This window comes from Apium graveolens, chromosome 9 (assembly GCF_009905375.1).
Source record: "Apium graveolens cultivar Ventura chromosome 9, ASM990537v1, whole genome shotgun sequence".
NCBI classification, from domain to species: domain Eukaryota; kingdom Viridiplantae; phylum Streptophyta; class Magnoliopsida; order Apiales; family Apiaceae; genus Apium; species Apium graveolens.
The window spans coordinates 65,593,531-65,603,088 of NC_133655.1; the positions used below are offsets into that span (position 1 = coordinate 65,593,531).

At 41.3% G+C, this 9,558-nt stretch overlaps 1 non-coding gene across 1 annotated transcript; it reads left to right on the forward strand.

Annotated features, from left to right (window-relative positions):
- Positions 1-822: 822 nt before the first annotated feature.
- LOC141688388 (small nucleolar RNA R71) lies at positions 823-929 on the forward strand. Its single transcript, XR_012561832.1, has one exon. It is a non-coding gene; the product is annotated as a small nucleolar RNA R71 (small nucleolar RNA).
- The last annotated feature ends 8,629 nt before the right edge of the window (positions 930-9,558 follow it).

Sequence of the window (9,558 nt, forward strand, 5' to 3'; positions counted from 1 at the left end):
CTTGAGATTTTTCAGGGCTTGCAACCTTCCCAGACCTCAATGTAATTACCTTAACCTGCTCTTCTGCTTCTCTCTTGCCTGGAACTTCTGTGTCACTAGAAACCGTTCCTGGTAGTCGATTCAATAAGGCGTTAGAAATTTATCCTATCTGGTTCTCCAGATTCTTGATAGAAACAGCCTGGCTTTGGCATATAAAAGCCTGGTTTTTACACATAAGCCTCAACTCCTCCAATTCAGATTTTTCATTCGAAGATAGACCTGCATCATGAGTTTGTTGTTAAAGTTGGAGTTGTTATCTTGGTGCAAATTGTTGCTGAAAACCAGGAGGGTTGAATTGTTTTGCTCCAGACTGCTGGAACGGCTGTTGTATCACATTCTGATTGTTGCTCCATCTAAAGTTAGAATGATTCCAGTTGTCCGGATGATAAGTGTCTGGAACTGGTTGCCGCGTTCTCTGAAAGTTGCTCACAAACTGAGCTGATTCACTAGATATAGCGCATTGCTCCGTTACATGCGAACCTACACATAGCTCACAAACACTGGTTATCTGATTAACACCCAAGTTAGCCAAAGAATCAATCTTCATAGACAACTCCTTTAGTTGAGAAGTAATATGTATCCACCTCAAGAACTCCTGCTACCTTGCTCTGTGACAATCTCTGGGCTGGATACTCATATTTATTAGCAGCCATCAGTTCAATTAGATCATAAGCTTCCGCATAGCTCTTCGCCCATAAGACTCCACCTGATGCTGCATCGAGCATAGGTCTGGACTGTGCTCTCAAACCATTATAAAAATAGTTGATGATCATCCAATCAGGCATTCCATGATGAGGACACTTTATAAGCATCTCCTTGTAGCGCTCCCAAGCTTCACATAGAGCTTCTTCTGATTGCTGCTCAAATTGAGTAATAGCATTTCCGATTGCAGTTGTCTTTGCCATAGGGAAGAATTTAGTGAGAAACCTTTGAGCAAGATCTTCCCAAGTAGTAATCGAACCAGCTGGTAGAGAGTGTAACCAACTCTTAGCCTTGTCCCTCAGAGAGAATGGGATCAATCTCAGCTTCACAACATCTTCAGAAACACCGTTGAACTTGAATGTGTCGCATATCTCAATGAAATCCCTAATGTGCATATTGGGATCTTCCATTGGAAAACCCCCAAACTGGATTGAATTCTTCTGATAAGTGGCATTTTCTACCACTTAGAACATCTTATAGTGGCTTGAATTGATGTCTTAAAATTAAGTATTTTATGTATTTGATGTGTTTTTCTAGTGTTTTTGCATTCAGGGTATAACTTGCGTATGTAGGAAGATTTCATCAGAAAATAAGCCTAGGAAGTGCTTGGCATTGGTTGTGGGAGGTTTGGAGCAGAACGCAGCAGAAATCAGGAGCAGAATATTATTTTTTCCAATAACCTGCTAGGCACCCGCTCAGGATCTGGGGCGGTCGCCTGGGAGCTGGGGCGCTCGCCCGGGAAGCTGGCGCGGCCGCCCGGGGATGTAAAATTAAATACTGATTTTTACAATCCTTATTCTAATGGATTTCTGAGACGGCTGGTTCTTTTGGGCTTCTATATAAGTAGTTTTCAGAGACGCTTCATGGTGTGTGGTATTAAGCAAGGAGTAAGGAGAGAAGGAAGAAGACTATTTTAGCACATCGCAATGAAGAAGAGGAAGCATACGTTTTCTTGTGATTCTTTTATTCATTGTAACAGTGGATGCTAGTTTTCTTTACTTTGAACATTATTACTCTTGTTACGTACTCTGGTTTTTAATAAGTATTTTTATTAGGTTATATTGTGTGTTATTATCATGTTTTCATATGAACCCACGGTGACGATGAGTTCTATCATGGGCTAATCGTAATTATGGTGTTGTAGCGGATTTGTTATGGATTTCTTAAGTTAATTGTGTAATACCTTGGTGTGTGATGATTGTATGATATCTAGCATAGGTTGTGCTTATTCATCTTATGTGAGTCGCGAACATATAAGATAGTGTGTTAATATCTTGTGAAGCGACAGTGGATCTTGAGATATAGAACTTGCCATGCTAGCATAGGTTCATGTATGTGTATGCATGATTAGTGGGTAACTCTAACCGTTTTACTTGCCCTGTGTAATCATAATGAATAACTTGCACTTAAATTGTTATGTTATCAAATTCTGTAGACATATAGGGTCTCAACATAATTGATGCATATTCAACTTTTATCTTAATTGTGGATGTTTGGTAGAATGGTATTAGTACAACGAAAGTTGGCTTTTATCAGTTTCATATTGTCCGACTAATGTCATCACCATTACATGCTAAGGATAATAACAATAACTATTGAAGGAAGTAATAATGAAGTTATGATCTCATGTGTGTTTGATATTGTTAATTCAAGTTTTAATTGAGTGTTTTATTCTCGTAGTTAATTGTAGTTAATAATTAGTTAATCAACCTAAAGAGTTATTGTCTTGACATTGAGAAGTAATCATACATTGGTGAGTGAGTGTTAATTAAATATAATTAGTCTGAGTCTCTGTGGGAACGAACTAGAAATTATTTTATATTACTTGCGAACACGTATACTTGTGTGAATTATTAGCACGTGTTTTGTGCCTAACAAGTTTTTGGCGCCGCTGCCGGGGACTCGGCGTATTTGTTTAGTTTATGTACTTAGCATCAGTGGTCATTATGACTCTTTGATTAAGACGTGTTACTTATTGTTTCCGGTTGTGTTTCAGGTACTCTAGCGAGCGTTTATGCAAACACGTTCTCGTACTTGCAAGAGAACTCTAGATACGGATGAGGAGACAGACTCAGTTCTTGATATTCCGGAAAAGATAGATTTTTCAAATTCGGATAAGGAGAGTGAGAAGAAAGAATCAGTAATCATGGGTGATCATATAGTTCCAGCAGCAGATCCAGCTCTTATAGACTTTTCTCGACCTAAAACTGATGACATTCAGTCAAGAATCCTTCATCCGGCTATTCAGGCTAATACTTTTGAAATCAAGCCGGGCACTATTCAGATGGTGCAGAATTCTATTTCTTTCGGAGGTGCAGTGACTGAAGACCCCAACATGCATATCAGGAATTTTGTCGAGATCTGTAGTACTTTCAAATATAATGGTGTTACTGATGAGGCTATCAAGCTGAGGCTTTTCTCATTCTCTTTGAGGGATAAAGCTAAGGACTAGTTACATTCTGAACCAGCTGGGTCCATCACTACTTGGGAAGATCTTGCGCAAAAGTTTCTGGTAAAGTTCTATCCAATGGCCAAGACTGCGGTTATGAGGAGGGCTCTTACTCAGTTTGCGCAACAACCAACTAAATCTATGTGTGAAGCTTGGGAGCGCTATAAGGAGATATTGAGAACGTGTCCACATCATGGTATGCCTGACTGGATGGTGATCACTGGTTTTTATAATGGTTTGGGGGCCCGGTCTCGGCCCATGCTCGATGCAGTAGTTGGAGGCGCCTTGTGGGCCAAAAGCTATACTGAGGCCTATAATCTTATTGAAATTATGTCTGCAAATGAGCATCAAAACCCAACTCAAAGGATGATGCGTGAGAAGGTAGCAGGTATTCTGGAAGTTGATACAGCTACAGCTATTGTAGCGCAGCTCCAAGCGCTGTCTTTGAAGGTCAATTCTTTAGCCAACTATGGAGTCAATCAGATAGCTATGGTTTGTGATCTTTGTATAGGCTCTCATATTACGGATCAGTGTTCTCTCGTTAATGACTCTGTTCAGTATATGAATAATTATCAGTGACCGCAACAGCCTGTGCTAGCTACTTATCATCCTAATAACAGAAATCATCCCAATTTTAGCTGGAGCAACAATTAGAATGTTGTTCAGCAACCATATCAGCAAGGTGTAAGTAAACAATTTAATCCACCTGGATTCACGCAACCTCAGCAATATGTTCAAAGGCAATCATATCCTCAACAAGGAGGTGCTGCTCCACCTTCTAGTGCTGATTTCGAGGAGCTAAAGTTGTTGTACAAAAGTTAGGCTGTTTCTATCAAGAGCTTGGAGAATCAAATCGGTCAAATAGCTAATGCCTTGCTCAATCGTCAACCTGGCGCACTTCCCAGCGATACTGAAGTGCCAGGCAGGAAGGAAGCTAAGGAACAAGTCAAGGCTATCACCTTAAGGTCTGGAAAAGTTGCTAAAGCTGAAAAAATAAAAGATGGAGAAGCTGAAGTTGTAGATGGAGAAGCTGAAGTTGTAGATGAAGAAGGTATGCAAAAGGAGAAAGCGGTGAAACCAAGGAAGACTACTGTTGAACACACTCTGCCTGAGGGTAATACAGGGGAGAAACAGCTCTATCATCCACCACCTTTTCCTAAGAGATTGCAAAAACAAAAGCTGGATAAGCAATTTGGTAAGTTTCTAGAGGTGTTCAAGAAACTTCACATCAACATACCCTTTGTTGAGGCTCTGGAGCAAATGCCTAGTTATGCAAAATTCATGAAGAGTATTCTTTCAAGGAAGGTGAAACTGGATGACCTTGATACTGTTACTCTAACGGAAGAGTGCAGTGATGTGCTGCAACAAAAATTACCTCCAAAGCTTAAAGATCCAAGTAGCTTCACCATTCCTTGCACCATTGGCAAGTTATCTTTCGACAAGTGCCTGTGCGATTTGGGAGCAAGCATCAATCTAATGCCATTGTCTATCTTCAAAAAGTTGAATTTGCCTGATCCAAAGCCCACCTACATGTCTCTACAATTGGCTGATCATTCTATTACATACCCACGAGGCATCGTGGAGGATGTGTTAGTAAAGGTGGATAAGCTCATCTTTCCTGCAGACTTTGTCATTCTGGATTTCGAGGAAGATAAGAAGATTCCCATAATCTTGGGACGACCTTTCTTGGCTACAGGCCGTACCTTGATAGACGTATAAAAAGGTGACCTTACTATGAGAATGCAAGATCAGGATGTGACATTCAATGTATTCAATGCGATTAAATTCCCTACAGAAGATGAGGAGTGCTTCAAGGTGGATTTGATTGATTCTGCGGTAACTTCGGAACTTGATCATGTGCTGATGTCTGATGCCTTAGAGAAAGCCTTAGTGGAGGAATTTGATAGTGAAGATGAGGAAGGCAATGAGCAACTACAATATCTAAATGCTTCTCCTTGGAAGCGGAAGCTAGATATGCCATTTTAATCTCTTGGTAATACTGATCTCAAGAATGCTGAGGGAAAGCTAAACCATCTATTGAGGAAGTACCTACTTTGGAGCTTAAACCATTGCCTGAGCACTTGAGGTATGCTTTTTTAGGTGATACATCTACTTTGCCTGTTATTATTACATCTGACCTTTCAGGTAGTGAGGAGGACAAGCTCTTAAGGATCTTGAGAGAATTCAAATCGGCCATAGGATGGACTATAGCAGATATAAAAGGTATCAGCCCTTCATATTGCATGCATCAAATTCTGCTAGAGGAAGGTAGTAAGCCGACTGTTGAGCAACTGAAGACTTAATCCTATCATGAAAGAAGTGGTGAAGAAAGAAATTCTGAAGGGGCTAGATGCAGGAATCATATATCCTATATCTGACAGTTCTTGAGTGAGCCCCGTGCAATGTGTACCTAAGAAAGGAGGTATAACTGTGGTAGCAAATGAGAAGAATGAGCTCATCCCCACTCGAACAGTCACAAGATGGAGGGCATGCATGGATTACAAAAACTTGAACAAAGCCACGAGAAAGGATTACTTCCCTCTTCCATTTACTGATCAGATGCTTGACAGGTTGGCTGGTCATGAGTATTATTGTCTTCTGGATGGCTATTTAGGGTATAATCAAATTTGCATTGCACCAGAAGATCAAGAAAAGACTGCCTTCACTTGTCCATTTGGCATGTTTGCTTTTCGCAGAGTTTCGTTTGGATTATGTGGTGCACCAGCCACTTTTCAGAGATGCATGATGGCTATATTCTCTGATATAATTGGAAACAATGTCGAAGTGTTCATGGACGACTTCTCCGTCTTTGGACATTCATTTGATGAATGTTTGAATAATATTCGTTTGGTGCTCAAAAGGTGTGTGGAAACTAATTTGGTGCTCAATTGGGAAAAATATCACTTTATGGTGCGTGAAGGCATTATTCTTGGGCATAAAGTCTCTAGCAAGGGCCTTGAGGCAGATAAAGCCAAGGTGGGAGTCATTGAAAATCTTCCACCACCTATTTATGTGAAAGGAATTCATAGTTTTCTTGGTCATGCGGGTTTTTATCGGCGTTTCATCACGGACTTCTCGAAGATATCTAAGCCGTTGTGCAACTTGCTCGAGAAAGATGTGCCTTTCAAATTTGATGATGAATGTTTGGCGGCATTCGAGTCTTTCAAGAAGAGTTTGATAACTGCACCAGTTATTATGGCACCTGATTGGATAAAACCTTTTGAGATGATGTGTGATGTGAGTGATTATGCAGTGGGAGCATTTCTTGGGAAGCGCAAGAATAATCTTTTTCATGTGGTCTACTATGCTAGTAATACGCTTAATGGAGCTCAAATGAACTATACCACTACTGAGAAGGAGCTCTTGGCTATAGTCTTTGGTTTCAAAAAATTTTGATCTTATCTGCTCGGGACAAAGGTGACGGTATTCACTGATCACGCCGCCATCCGCTATCTAGTGTCAAAGAAGGATTCGAAGCCTAGACTTATTCGTTAGGTGCTCTTGCTACAGGAATTTGAGTTAGAGATCAAGGATAGAAAAGGTACTGAGAATCAAGTAGCTGACCATCTCTCTAGATTGGAGAATCCCGATTCTACTTCACATAATAAGACATTGATCAACGAATCTTTTCCGGATGAATAGTTGTTCGCAGTTCGGGAGGAAGAACCATGGTTCGCAAACATTGTGAACTATCTTGTCAGCAATATAATGCCTCCTAATATGAATGCAGCTCAAAAGAAGAAGTTTCTGCATGAGGTGAAGTGGTATATGTGGGATGAACCATATTTGTTTAGACAAGGAGCTGACCAGATCATCAGGAGATGTATCCCATTCTGTAAGACGGAGGGGATATTACGAGACTACCATTCCACAGTTTATGATGGATATTATGGTGGTGAAAAGACAACAGCTCGTATTCTGCAAGCAGGTTTTTTCTTGTCTACGTTGTTTAAGGATGCACATCAGTTTGTTTTAAGGTGTGATCGTTTCCAAAGAGTTGGTAATCTTACTAGAAAGGATGAGATGCCTTTAAATGTGATGCTTGAAGTCGAGGTCTTTGATGTTTGGGGAATCAATTTCATGGGACCATTTATCTCGTCTTGCAATAATCAGTACATCTTGCTGGCAGTCGATTATGTCTCGAAATGGGTAGAAGTCAAGGCTCTGCCGACGAATGATGCAAAGGTAGTGTTGAATTTTCTTCATAAGCAGATATTCACAAGGTTTGGAACACCACGAGTAATCATAAGTGATTAGGGGTCGTATTTCTGCAACCGTAAGTTCACTTCTATGATGCAGCGCTTCAATGTGAATCATCATATTACTACTGCCTATCATCCGCAAACTAATGGTCAAGCTGAAGTTTCTAATAGAGAGATCAAGCGCATTCTAGAGAAAGTTGTTTGTCCATCAAGGAAAGATTGGTTTGTAAAGCTCGATGAAGCTGTTTGGGCATATAGAACAGCATACAAGACTCCACTTGGGATGTCCCCATTTCAACTTGTCTATGGTAAGGGATGTCCTTTACCTGCGGAGCTAGAGCATAAGGCTTATTGGTCATTGAAGAAGTTGAACCTTGATTTAGATGCAGCTGGGAAGAAGCGAATGCTTCAGTCAAATGAACTTGATGAATTTCGACTTCAAGCGTACGAGAACAAAAAAATGTACAAGGGAAAAGTAAAAAGGTGGTATGATAGGAAGCTATCTCCTAAGTCATTTGTGTCGGGGCAACAAATTCTTTTATTCAACTCTCGTCTACGACTTTTTCCTGGAAAGTTGAAATCAAGGTGGTCTGGACCTTTTAGCGTCAAAACTGTGTTTCCACATGGAGCGGTGGAGATTTTTAAGAACAATCCGGGCCAAGCATTCAAGGTTAATGGTCAGAGATTGAAGCATTATTATGGGGACACGGCAAACCGGGAAGTGGTTAGTGCCGTTTTATTGTCAACTTGATCAAACTCCTCTACGTCAAGCTAATGATGTAAAAGAAGCGCTTCTTGGGAGGCAACCCAAGACTTGAGACTTTAGGAACCTTTAGAAGTTATTACCATATCTAAAAACCCAAAAAAAAATCAAAAAATTTGGGCAGAAATTTTTTTTCGATAAACCCCTGGGGCGCCCGCCTGGAAAGCCCGGGCGCCCGCCTGGAAAGCCTGGGCGACTGCCTGGAAAGCCCGGGCGACCGCCTGGAACTCTTTTGTCAGAATTTTTTTTCGGCTTTATAAAAAACCAAAAAAAATCAGAAAACCCAAAATAAAATAAAAACCCACAGCATACAACCCACAACCCACAACCCACGTTTTCTCTCCCACAAACCCCACTCTTACTCTCACTCTAAACCTAAATTCCACCCCATATATACACACAACACCACCATATACACTCCCATATACTTTCAACTCCAAAACTCTCTCCTATACTCAAAACACAACTCTCAAACACTTTTTCTCAGTTTCAATGGCACCTAAGAGATCTCAAACTATTGTTAGCAGCAACACCGTTCCTACTGCTGATTCATCGAGGGGAACTGCTGTGAGGCCCCATTTGGTGGATAGGGCTGCTGAGGAGGAGTATACTAGGCTTCTGACTAAGCTGATTCTGAAGGAGAGGGGATTTTTACCATCGGGGAGGGATGGTCAGTTATTGCCGATGATTTGCGGAGAAAGGGTGAATTTATTTTTATGTCGTCGGAAGCGGTTCCAATGAGTGTGGTTCGCGAGTTTTATGCGAACGCCAAGGTTGACAAGAATGGGTATACGGTTGTTCGTGGGCTTACTGTTGATTATCAGCTTGAGGTGATTCGCCGTGTTATTGGGCAGCGACAAAGGAAGCCCGAGGAGGAGAACTGGAATGAGAAGACCCCCGAGGATTTTGATTTGGATTTTATTTGTGCTACTCTCTATCAGCCGAGCATGGTGTGGAAGTTCAAAATGGGATATAACGAGTATCGTTCTTTTCCGGCGGTTGCGATGAACAGGTATGCACGTGCATGGAATGCTTTTATTTGTGCTAATATTTTGCCTTCTGCACATGCACATGAGGCTACAGTTGAGAGAGCCAGGTTGTTGTGGGGGATCTTGAATGAGGAATATTATGTGGACCTTGGTGAGTTCATCTACCAAGGGATTTTGAAGTTTTTGAGGGGGAGGACTCAAAGCAACATCCCTTATGCATCTACTGTCACGAAGCTGTGCAGAGCAGTTGGAGTTCACTGGCCTTCTTATGAGCAGCTGCAGATGCCGGCCGCTCCTATTGACTCATCGACTCTGAATGCGATGCAGGAGTGGACGGGTGGAGAGCCCGAAGAGCATGGTTTGGGATATCATCTTCCAGGAGAATGTCGACCAGCTGGTGCTACTATGGCTAGG